This window comes from Capsicum annuum, chromosome 5, assembly GCF_002878395.1.
Source record: "Capsicum annuum cultivar UCD-10X-F1 chromosome 5, UCD10Xv1.1, whole genome shotgun sequence".
NCBI lineage: Eukaryota > Viridiplantae > Streptophyta > Magnoliopsida > Solanales > Solanaceae > Capsicum > Capsicum annuum.
In genome coordinates this window covers 211,263,241-211,275,999 of record NC_061115.1, presented here as the reverse complement: position 1 = coordinate 211,275,999, position 12,759 = coordinate 211,263,241, and positions in this window count along the sequence as shown.

The window sequence follows — 12,759 nt, the reverse complement described above, 5'->3', positions numbered from 1 at the left end:
TTCAGGCTAACCAATGCTCCATCCGCCTTCATGGACCTCATGAATCGAGTGTTCAAGCAATATCTCGATGTGTTTGTTATCATTTTCATAGATGATATCCTTGTGTACTCCCGTAATGAGAATGACCATGCAAACCACCTTAGAATTGTCTTGCAAACTCTTAGAGACCACCAGTTGTTCGCCAAATTCAATAATTGTGAATTTTGGTTAAGGTCTGTAGCCTTTTTGGGTCATATTATTTCAGTTGAAGGTATTAGAGTTGATCCTCAAAAGATAGAAGATATAAGAAATTGGCCTAAACCTATCTCTCTATCTGACATTAAAAGTTTCTTGGGTCTAGCGGGCTACTACCATTATTTTATTGAGGTTTTATCTTTTATTGCATCTCCCATGCCCCGGTTGGCCCAAAAGAAAGTTAAGTTCCAGGATCAGATTCCCGTGAGAAGAGTTTTTTGGAGTTAAAGACTCGACTTACTTCAGCCCCTGTGTTGACTTTGCCTGATGGCATAGATGGTTTTATCATGTATTGTGATGCCTCTAGAATTGGTTTGGGTTGTGTGTTGATTAAAATAGGTAAGGTTATAGCCTATACCTCTAGGCATTTAAAGCCACATGAGAAGAATTACCCATGCCATGATCTTGAGTTAGCTGCTGTGGTCTTTGCTTTGAAAATCTGGAGACACTATCTTTATGGTGTCCATGTTGATGTATTTACTGATTATACGATTCTTCAATATGTGTTTACTCAGAGAGATTTGAATCTTAGTAAGAGAAAATGGTTGGAGTTGTTGAAAGACTATGATATGAGTGTGTTGTATCACCCGGAAAAGGCCAATGTAGTGATAGATGCCCTTATGAGGTTGTCTATGGATAGTGTTGCCCATGTAGAGGAAAATAAGAAAGAGTTAGCTCGTGATGCACATTATTTGGCCAGATTGGGTGTTAGGTTGCTTGATTCAGCTGAGGGAAGTACTTTGGCGTAAAGTAGTCCCGAATCCTCTTTAGTTTCGAAAGTGAAGGAGAAGCAAGATAAGGATCCTAGTTTGGTCAGACTGAAGGAGGGAGTTAAAGACCAAAGGGTAGAGGTTTTCTCCCAAGGGGGAGATGGTGTGTTGAGATTACAAGGTAGATCGTGTGTTCTGTATGTTGATGATCTGAGGTAGAGGATTATGGCTAAAGCGCATGGCGCGGGGTATTCTATTAATCCCGACACTACCAAGATATACCGCAACTTATGGGAAATCTATTAGTGGAATGGTATGAAGAAGGATATAGCCAAATTCGTAGCAAAGTGTGCAACGTGCCAACAGGTTAAGGTAAAGCACCAAAGACCTAGTGGTATGATGAAAGAGTTTATTATACCCACTTGGAAGTGGGAGGTGGTGAATATGGACTTTGTGATTGGGTTGCCTTTTTCGCATCGTCATCATGATTCAATTTGGGTTTTTGTTGATAGAATGACCAAGTCCATGCATTTCTTGCCCATGCATACATCTTATACAACTGAGGATTATGCTAGATTGTATATCCAAGAGTTAGTCAGGCTGCATGGAGTTTCCTCATCCATCATTTTGGATAGGGGCGCCCAATTTACTTTTCATTTTTAGAGGGAGTTTCAGTAGGGTCTTGGTACCCAAGTTCTTTTGAGTTCCGCTTTTCACCCGCAGACAAATGGTCACCATTCAGACTCTAGAAGATATGTACACTCTTGATTTCAAGGGCAGTTAGGATGAGCATTTACCATTAATAGAGTTTGCTTATAACAATTGTTACCATGCTAGCATCGAGATGGCACCATTTGAGGCCTTGTATGGTAGAAGAAGTAGATCACCTATAGGTTGGTTTGAAGTGGGTGAAGTTGCCATGATTAGGCCTGATGCAGTGTTCAAGGCTATTGAGAAAAGTTGATTAGAGAGAGGTTGAAAACCACTTAGAGTCATCAAAAGTCATACGCCGATATAAGGAGAAGACATCTTGAGTTTGACATGTGTGATTTGGTGTACTTGAAGATTTCACCCATGAAAGGGGTGAAGAGGTTTGGTAAAAAGGGAAAGCTTAGTCCCCGTTATGTTAGCCCGTATAGAGTCTTGAGCCGTGTTGGTAAGGTGTCCTATGAGGTTGAGTTGACCACAGAGTTGTCAGCTGTTTATCCTATTTTTTATGTGTCAATGCTTAAAAAGCATATTGGTGTTTCTGTTATGGTAGATCCTTCAGCGAGTGCTGATATTCAGAACAGTCTTTCATTCGATGAGATTCCTGTTGAGATCCTAGATTTTCAGATCCGTAGACTAAGGAACAAAGAGGTTCTATTGGTCAAAGTTTTGTGGCGGAACCAGTCTGTTGAGGGTGCTACTTGGGAGGCAGAAGCAGACATGCGAGTCAAGTACCCATAACTCTTTTCCATGAGTTCAGGTCAATCTAAAGGTATTATTCTTCCTTAATTCAGCCCTTCTAATCTAAAGTGCAGCTATGTATCTATTCTTCCATGAGTTCTTGCAATTTCTAAGGTATTCAAGAGTTTAGAGAGATTCAACTATATGTACTCTATTTTTCCTGTGTTCCTAGTCTAACTAGCGACATTTGTGGATGAATGTTTTCAAGGGGGAGATATTTTAAGACCCCGCAAAGTTCGCTCATAGTCCGAGCCTTTGAGCGTGTCAAGTAAAGTGTAATTCCAGCCCTAAAAGACTTCCAAAGTGGTTGGTGTTTAAACCTTATAGAATTTTCTAAAATTTGACCTTTTGTCATGTAGAGAATTGAATTAGCTTTCCAACGACACTAATTTCATCCAAATCTGGTATCGGGGTGAGAAGTTATGGCCGTTTTACAGACAGTTATTGGAACTGCCCAGGTGCGATGGACGATCCGACGGACCATCGAGTCTACGACGGACCATCACTCGGCCCATCGCAACCAAAGCAATAACTTCCTTTTTTGGCCCAATTGCGATGGCCAAGATAATAGACCGTCAAGGATGTGATGGACCGTCACCGGGGCCATCACGTTGAGGCAGTGTGGCCTCACCCTGGCCATCGTGCGATGGACGATCTGACGGACTGCTATAATTTTGAAGGACCATTGCTCTGACTGTCACATTGAGGCAGTGTGTCCCATTCTTGGCCAACGTGCAATGGATGACCCGACTGACCGTCGAACTTGTGATGGACTGTCGCTTCGACCGCCGCAGCCCCCATTCAGTGTTTTAACTCATTTTAACAAGGGGCTTTTAGGTCTTTTTCCTTTTAACCCTCATATATATTCCAAACGAACTTGATAGCGTCATTATCTCCCAAAACATCCAAAGGCTAGGGTTTGTCCCTCAAGAGAAAATCTAAAACCCTTTTCCAAGAAATCCAAGAACTCCCCATGGATTCTACAAATTGAGTTGAGATTTGAGTTCCCCAAGTTCAAGGGTTGCAAAAAATCTCTCTCAAGAGTAAAAAGAAGAGTTTAGAGCAAGCTTGTTCATCCAATTTCATAATCTAAGTTATGTGGGATTTTGAACAAGGGTAATCCTTTCACCCTTGTGCCCAAAAGCTTATTTAAACTACAATTACATGAAATTGAATTGGGGGTTTTCACACACTATTATTGGTTGCAAGCTTTTGGTGTTTTCCTTGAATTGAGAGTGTAATGGCATGATTTTTACATGTTTTCTTGAGAAATTGCAGCTGGGTCTATACCCCATGATATTAATTTTTGAGAAATTAATAGTTGAAATGTTTGAGATATTAAAGTATGTGAGTATGTTGAGATTTTGAGACAAATTGCTGAAACTTTCAGATTTCTACATGAATTATGAATCTATATGCTATCTATTATGCTTTTGATGAGTTTTAACTTGAGAATGAATTATGGGTTATTGAGCCTACTTGAGATTTGCAATTTTATGAACTCTTATGCTATAAGCACCCATGATTTGAGTATTCTGAGATTATTGAGAAATGTTTTGACTTAATGGTCATTGAGTTTTGAAATTCACTCTACTACATTAGATTACAGATTTGATTATTGGGTTCTTATTGAGCCATGAGATTATTATAAAGTGGATTTTCATAAGATGAGCGAGATAAACTAAATGGAGTAGTATTTAGCACCGAGCGGGTAACTTACTATGGTTTCTTACCCCAAAACTACGTGCCACCATGGGTTGGGCCTGAGGCTGAGTTTATGATTATTATTGGGGCTAAGGCCAAGTTGATATTGGTCCCGAGGCCGAGTTTGTTTAGTGATCACTGGACCTAGGTTATACTCCTTGGCAAGAGTATGATGCCTCTCCCCAATGTGAGGTCTTTTCCTTCGGAGGACAAAATATACTCCATATAGCTCGCATGGTTTATGTCGGTTAAGAGAAACTCCCTAAACTAAAGTATTTTTCCATTGAGATAAGATATTTTCCTTTAAAACTAAAATACTTTCCCTTGATATGATTATTTTTCCGTAAAGCTTGAAATGAGATATTTTTCTAACGTGAATGAAATGACTTCAAGTATGTTCCAAAGTTATATGATTTTGAATTCCAAGTATTTGATTTCAAAAGAGTTATGAGTTCTTGAGTATTAGAGAAGTTTTACTCTCCATGAGACATATGAATGAGTTGAGAGTATTGTTTAAAGTTTCCTTTAGCCTATGGGTAATGAGAATGAGAGAAGATTACCGATTTCAAAGTTAAACTATGATGACTCACGAGATTGTGTTACATGTTCCATTTTACATGATTCATAAGCTTTACATTTTATACTTACTCAATCCATGTGAGTCATTACTTATTGCATGCATGATTTGATTAAAGGGTATTGATGTTGTTTTATATAAATGCATGCACCCCCACATGCTCAGTACATTCCCAAGTGCTGATCCACATATACGTCTATGTGCTACATTGTCTTATAATGTAGGTTCAGGTGCTCAATCCCAACCTCGTTAGTGACTTCCGAGTACCTCTGTCTATATCCCTACTGTGGTGAGTCCTCATGGTTCGAGGACCTATCGTCGAACATTTTAGTATTTGAGAGACTAGGGCATTACTTTTAGTTCATTTTGAGTCAGTTGGGGACCTATCCCATTGACTCTATAGTTCATAGATTAGTAGAGGCTTTGTCAGACTAGTTACCAGATTGTGATTGTATTGATTTTTCGGTATTGCTTGGTCCTTTGGATCGAGTATTTTCTCCATATTTCCTTTCATATGATATGACTATGCTAGTGTTTGAATTATTTCATCTTGAAATAGTGTTATTAGTAGAAATAGGCTCAAAGGGTTATCTTGGTGATACTTGTAGCCTTAAGCACCGTGTGACGTCCCGGGAGGCGATTTCGGGTCATTACATTCGGTATTTCACATATCCATGTTAAAGAAATGTATTAGAGACCATTCTTTAGTGTTGCATTTAGAGGAAATTAAAGTGATAGATTCCTTATCCTATGAAGAAAAGCCAATTGTAATCTTGGATCGCCAAGTTCGACAGTTGAGAAACAAAGAGATAGCCTCGGTTAAAGTGTTGTGGAAAAACCAAAAAGTTGAAGAAGCTACTTGGGAATCAGAAGATAACATGCGAGAAAGATACCCAAACCTTTTCGATCTAGCGGATGAAGAAGCGAAAGGTACAATCTTTGTTTTTATTCTTTCCATGTACTTAGTATGCTTGTAATCGTTCTTGTCTATGTTCCGCGTTATCATTCGGGGATGAATGATCCCAAGGGGGAGATAATGTAACACCCCATACTTTTGGGCTAGAATCTAGATCATCGTTCCTATATGTATAGACCTGAACTAGATAATTCTTTGTTAATATATGGGTGGTTATCAATCCTATAGTGTGGGAATACCTTTGAATATGAATTGAGGTCATAAAAATCCCCTAACTCTAAGACGAGTTGAAAATATTTCTAGCGATTAAGTTTCAGTGGACGTTTAAACTTGGGTCAACTTCCATTGACAATAACTTCTTGTATATATCGAATTAGAGGGGCTATGAAAGGTCTTCAAAGTATATTTCCAATGATACCAATTTTTTCAAAATCTAATGCCCGAGCGAAAAGTTACAACCATTTTCATGAGAGAGGCAGTAGCTGCGCGTGATTAGAGTGTGACGCACGCACCTAATTTTTAGGTTCTATTTTCGCGATTTTAAGTGCAATTTGGACCTTTACCTCACCCAAGGTCTGTCCATAACATAAGATTCACGCCCCAAAAGCAAAATACACTCCATAATTTATTTTTTCCTCTCAAATTAAAACCCTAAATACTTTCCCTCAAGATCAAGAATCAAGATCTTAAGTTTAAGACTCCAAGAAAAAGGTCAAGATCCAGGTTCCATCTATCAATATCTAGGTTCCATCTTTCAACTATTATAGTCTAAGGTACGTGGGGTTAATCCTAAAAACTACATGGGCTTTAAAACACTAGAGCAATATTTTAAGATTATTAAGCATGAATTTTAAAAAGAGTTTTGGAATATATGTTTTAAATTATGTATTCCGAATGTTTCAATGTTACTGTTGCTTTGTCCTTGTGGTCCTTTCTCTTAAATTGATTTACATGTATATGTATATGTATGAAAATTATGAATTCCCTCTCTTGTATTAAATTGAAGTTTATGATTTTGTCGGAAAAGAGTAGAAATGCATGTTTTATGATTGAAAGTAGTTTTCTCAATGTCATAGTATTTGAAAATGATTTAGAGATGATGAGAGGGTGTTTCTTGATATAATTATGTTTTGTGTTAAAGAGAAAGAATTGCATGAAATTAAGAATTTTTGACATAAAACAGATTCCATATAGCTCGTGGAATTACAGAATTGTAGGGTATAAAGGAAAAGTAAAACAAAGAGTGTCATAGAATTCAGATGATTTTACAGAGTCTTTTAAATATGCCCATGTGATTTTACCTTATGATATAATTATGAATTATTTTAAATTGCTCTCATAAATGTTTAATACCAATTACTATTTTGGATTTGCTCTGCGTACCAGTACAGCTGTATTGACCCCTATTTATCAGGTTCTGAGGCATAATCTAGGGGTTCAGATAAGTAGTAGATTTCTTCAGACCGAAGTACAGAGTTTAGTTGGTGAGCCTTCCATATTTCTGAGGGCCTAATTTCCTTCAGTCATTTATCGTTATTATGATTTTGGTCTACTGGTGGCCTTGTCCCAGTTTTGAGATAACTTTGTTCTTATGTAGTAGAGATTTTGCAGACGTAGTCAGATATTATTTTAATGTTGTCGAATGCAATCTTTAACATTATGTTATTTTCAAAGCATGACCATGTGTAACGCCTTGGTTTTTTGAACCGGATCACTACGCGATGCCCATGATCCTGAGGGACCACAAGCTAACCCATGACTAATATCTGTACCTGTATACTGCAATATATGACGTAATAATGCAAAAACCATGAACAATAGGCCATCTGGGTTTAAATGGTAGTAGATACCACGTTTATAATGGGAATACGAATATGAGTACCTGACTCAAGGTTCTTGATATTTGTTTTTGAACTTGAAGGATTTGAAATCCTTTGATTTTTGAAGAAGATTGGGTCTTGTTCTTAGAGATTAAATTTAGAGAGAAACCCTATTTTTTGTTTTCAAAATAATAATGAGAAAAATAGCTGAATTCGAACTCATCTGGGTATTTATAGGTAAGTGGTAAGTTACCAAAATACCCCTATTAAAACAGCCCGGAATTAAACTAAATGTGGTATGTGATGACCGGACTGACAGATCGTCAGGAACTTGACGGTCCATTATTTTGACCGTCATACATGGACCATAAATGGGGTTTACTGGATAAGAGTTGACGGCCTGGATGACGGTCCGTAAAAAATCTGACGGTCCATCAACTCATTCGTCAATCCTTATCCAGAACGTGGCCCAACTACCTTGGTTCTGATGGTAAAAGTGGCGGTCCATCACTTATATGGCGGTCCGTCAACTTGGACGTCGCACTTGGGCGTTTCGATCAGTTCTGAGTAAAACATCCATAACTTCCTCGCCTGGTGTCAGATTTGGACAAAATTAGTATCGTTAGAAAGCTAACTCAATTTGCCACGGGTACAAAAATATATTTGTATTTCAAAGTAAGTACTAGTATTTTTGAGATAATTTATAGCTAGGAATAAGCACGGGTATTACAATATCTCCCCCTTGAGAACATTCATCCTCGAATGAGACTGACTAAGAGGGAAAATAATAAATGACCATGAACTGAACATAAGTGACTGAGACATGACTTCATGACCAACATGCTAAATATACTGAACTCATGCACATCTGATGCATGGCTAACTCGTACATGAATGCGTGACAGAGTGTTCTGATAAACTGAGTTTCTCAAGATGAGAATGCATAACTGATGCATCATTTTATAACTGAATTGATACATGAATGCATGTCAGAGTATTAAATGGTAGTAGATACCATGCTATAATGGGAATATGAAACTAAATAAGCTTAAGGCAAACTATTACCTTGAGCTTGATCTGAATCGGCGGAGAAGAGGTAAGGATACTTCCTACGCATATCTGCTTCTGCTTCCCAAGTAGCTCCCTCGATGGAATATTTTTGCCAAATAACCTTAACTAGAGGGACCTCTTTGTTGCTCAATCGCTGAGTCTAATAGTCTAAGATTTTGACTGGAATCTCTTCATAAGAGAGACTGTTCTAAACATCAATGCTTTGAATAGGGACTACAATTGCTAGGTCACCTATGCACTTCTTGAGCAAGGATACATGGAAGACTGGATGAACTGAGGCTAAATTTGAAGGAAATTGAGCTTATAAGCTACCTTTCCTAAAAACCTGAAAATCCTGAAGGAACCGACATAGCGGAGACTGAGTTTCCATTTCTTGCCGAACCTCTTCACTCCTTTCATGGGAGAGATCTTGAGATAGACATAGTCATGAACCTCAAACTCAAGATTCTTTTTCCAAATATCGGCATAAGACTTCTGTCGGCTCTGAGCCGCCCGGTGTCTCTCTCTGATCAACTGAACTTTCTCTAAGGTGTCAAAAACTAAGTCAGGACCTATGACTAAGGCCTCACTAACTTCAAGCCAACTAATTGGTATCTACACCTCCTGCCATAGAGAGCTTCGAATGGAGACATTTTAATACTGGAATAATAACTATCATTGTATGCAAACTCAATCAAAGGCAAGTGGTCATCCTAAATTCCCTTGAAACCAATTGCATACGCCCTTAGCATATCTTCAAGAGTCTGAATGGTCCTTTCTGCTTGACTATCTATCTGAGGATGAAAGGCTGTACTGAGATGGACTTAGGTACCAAGACCCTTTTGGAATGCTTTCCAGAAGTGAGAGGTGAAATGGGTACCTCTGTCTGAAATAATAGATAATAGAACATCGTGTAATCTGACCAACTCCCTGATATAGAGTTTGGCATAATCCTCAGCTGAATAAGAGGTATGAATTGAAAGGAAATAAGCTGACTTGGTCATCCTGTCTACAATAACCCAAACTAAATCGTGTTGATGACGAGTTCAAGGCAAACCCATCACGAAGTCCATGTTCACTTCTTCTCACTTCCAAGTAGGAATGGTGAACTCCTGTATGGGTCCACTATGCTTTTGATGCTCTATCTTAACTTGTTGACATGTAGAGCACTTAGCCGCAAACTCTACAACATCTCTCTTTATGTCACTCTATAACAACTCTACAACATCTGACCACTGAAACTTGACCTTCTTATGAGTCAATCTAGACATGGGGAATGCAATAGAAGAAAATCCCTCAACAAACTATCTGTAATGGCAGCCAATCCCAAGAAACTCCTGATATCTGATGGAGAAACAGGTCGAGGATAGTTTCTTACCACTTCAGTCTTCTGAGGATCTACTCTAATGCCATCACCAAAAATAATATTTCTAAGGAATGCTACTAATCGTAGACAAAACTCGCACTTACTAAATTTGGTGAATAACTGGTGATCTCTGAGAGTCTGAAGAACAATCCTGAGATGGTCTGAATGATCACGCTCTGTGCAGGAATAGACTAGGATATCATCTATGAAGACTATGACGAACATGTCTAAGTACTACTTGAACACACAGTTCATCAAGTCCATGAAATCTGCTGTGGCATTGGTAAGACAAAAGGACATAACTAGAAACTCAAAGTGACCATACTGAGTATGGAAAGCTGTCTTTGAGATGGCACATTCTCTAACTATGAGCTAATGGTAGCGGGATTTGAGGTCTATTTTGGAGAAATAATTGACACCCTGAAGTTGGTCAAACAAGTCGTCTATTCTGGGAAGAGGATACTTGTTCTTGACCATAACTTTGTTGATATGATTGTAATAAATACACATCATGAAAGAACTATCTTTCTTGTGCACAAATAAGACTGGTGCACCCCATAGGGATACACGGGGCCTGATGAATCCCTTACCTAAGAGATCCTTCAATTGATCTTTTAGTTCTTTGAGTTAAGCTGGTGGCATTCTGTATGGTGGAATTGAAATAGGTTGAGTATCTGGAAGAAGATTAATGCCGAAGTCTATTTCCCTTTCGGGAGGAATTCTTGGAATATTTTTGAGAAACAAGTCTGAATACTCATTTACAACTAGGACTGATTCAAAAGTTGGAGATTCAGAACTGGAATCTTTAATATGCACGAGATAATATGCACACCCCTTAGAAATCATTTTCCTTAGTCGAAGGTAGGAAACAAGTTGACCCCTGAAAGATGAAGTACTACCCTGGTTCTTCAGTTGATTATGGCATAGCAGGAATGAAGCCAATCCGTGCTAAGAATGACATCAAAATCAGTTATCTCTAACTCAACTAAATCTACTGATGTGGCTTTCTGAAATATCATAACCAGACAGTTCCTATATACCCTCCGAGCTATGATGGTTTTACCCACTGAGGTAGAGACTGAGAAGGGCTCTGCTAAAATTTTGAGACTGATTCCAAAATCTTCTGCTATATAAGGAGTAACAAAAGATAAAGATGAACCTGGATCTAGCAAAGCATAAACATAAACATGGAAAATCTATAATGTACCAGTAACAACATTAGGAGAATTTTTCAAATCCTGTCGGGTCTAAAGAGCATAGAGTCCACTTGGGCGTTGCCCACTAGTAGCACTGAAAGTGGCACTCTGTTGATTTGGGCGACCAGATTGGGCTGTGGAGCGAGTCTGCTGACCCTGTAGACTTGACTGCAGACACTCTTTAATCCTGTGGCCTGGTTTGCCACAACCAAAACAAACATTGCTACTAGCTCTACAGGTACCCTTGTGGTTCTTACCACAAGTCTGACACAGGGGATTAGTTCAGAAACTGCTGACACTGCCCTAAGACTTAGAGCCTGGTGATCGATCTCTATTTCCATCTCTGAATTTCGGCACTGTGGCACTGGCAGAGGAAGGAGCTGGAATTACTGGCTTAGGATAAAAATGTAAACGATTTCCTCCTTCTGATTTTGGTTGAGTAAAACTGAAACTGCCTGACCTTGCTATTTTGTTCTCCCTCTCCCTAGTCCTAATCTTCTGCTCCTTTATTTTTTTAGCATGATTCATGAGCCTGGCTAAAGTCATATCACTATTTAACATCACAGACCTATACTCATTTACTACGCTATCATTCACTCCTAACATAAACTTTCTCATCTTAGCTCTGTTGTCTGCAATAACATAAGGGGCATATCTGGATAGCTGAGTAAATCTGAGAGAATACTCCTTAACTATCATATTTCCCTGCCTAAGGTTGATGAACTCTAGAACTTTTACCCCCCTCAACTCTTGTGGAAATAATCTATCTAGGAAAGTCGTGACAAATTCCTCCACTCTATAGGACCTGCATCCTCTAACCTCTTGGACTTTCACCATTTGTACCAAGTGTGAGAAATATCCTGTAACTGGTATGCGCCTAACTCGACACTCTGACAAGAAGTAACTCCCATGATGTCTATGACCTTCTGGACTTGGTCAATGAATTCCTGAGGGTCTTCATCAGACTTGGACCCAGAGAAAGATGGAGGGTTCATTTGGGTGAAGTCCTAAATCATAGCTGAGGCTGAGTTAGCCATTGGATTGGCTGGAATAACTGGTGGCCGTTCATTTTGGGCAGCCACAGACTGAGCAAGTGTGGTGACTGTGGCCCTAAACTCCACATGAGAAACATGTTCACCCAAAGGATCTTTGGGCTGAGGAGCTAGCTGGTTTTTTCTCTTTGGAGGCATATTCTGAAATAAGAGAAGAACGGATTAGACTAAGATTTTAGCTTGAGATTATTCTCACTAGCATGATTTGAATACCAAAAAAAGGAAAACTATTCCTAAAACATCTTATAGCCTCTTGCACATAAATGTGGCGTGCAACACGCCCATGCACAAGACTCTACTAGATATGGCTTTCAGACTTCCTAGGACTCTATTGAAACTTAGGCTCTAATACCAAGTTTGTAACACCCCAGTTTTCTGAAACGGATTGCTACACGGTGCCCATGATCCCAAGGGACCACAAACTAACCCATGACTGATATATGTACCTGTATACTACAATATATGATGTAATAATGCGGAAAACATGAATAATAGTCCATAAGTTTCAACTGAACAAAATATTTGACAAATCATAACATCCATATGGGGTAATGAATATCCAAAACAAATGAAATCTGAATCAAATCTGAGCTAAATCTAAAAGCCTCTAAATACTATCTGAATAAGGAGTTGAAGGAACATGTCTCCAACTAACTCCGTCTAGCAAAATTAAACTAAAATAATA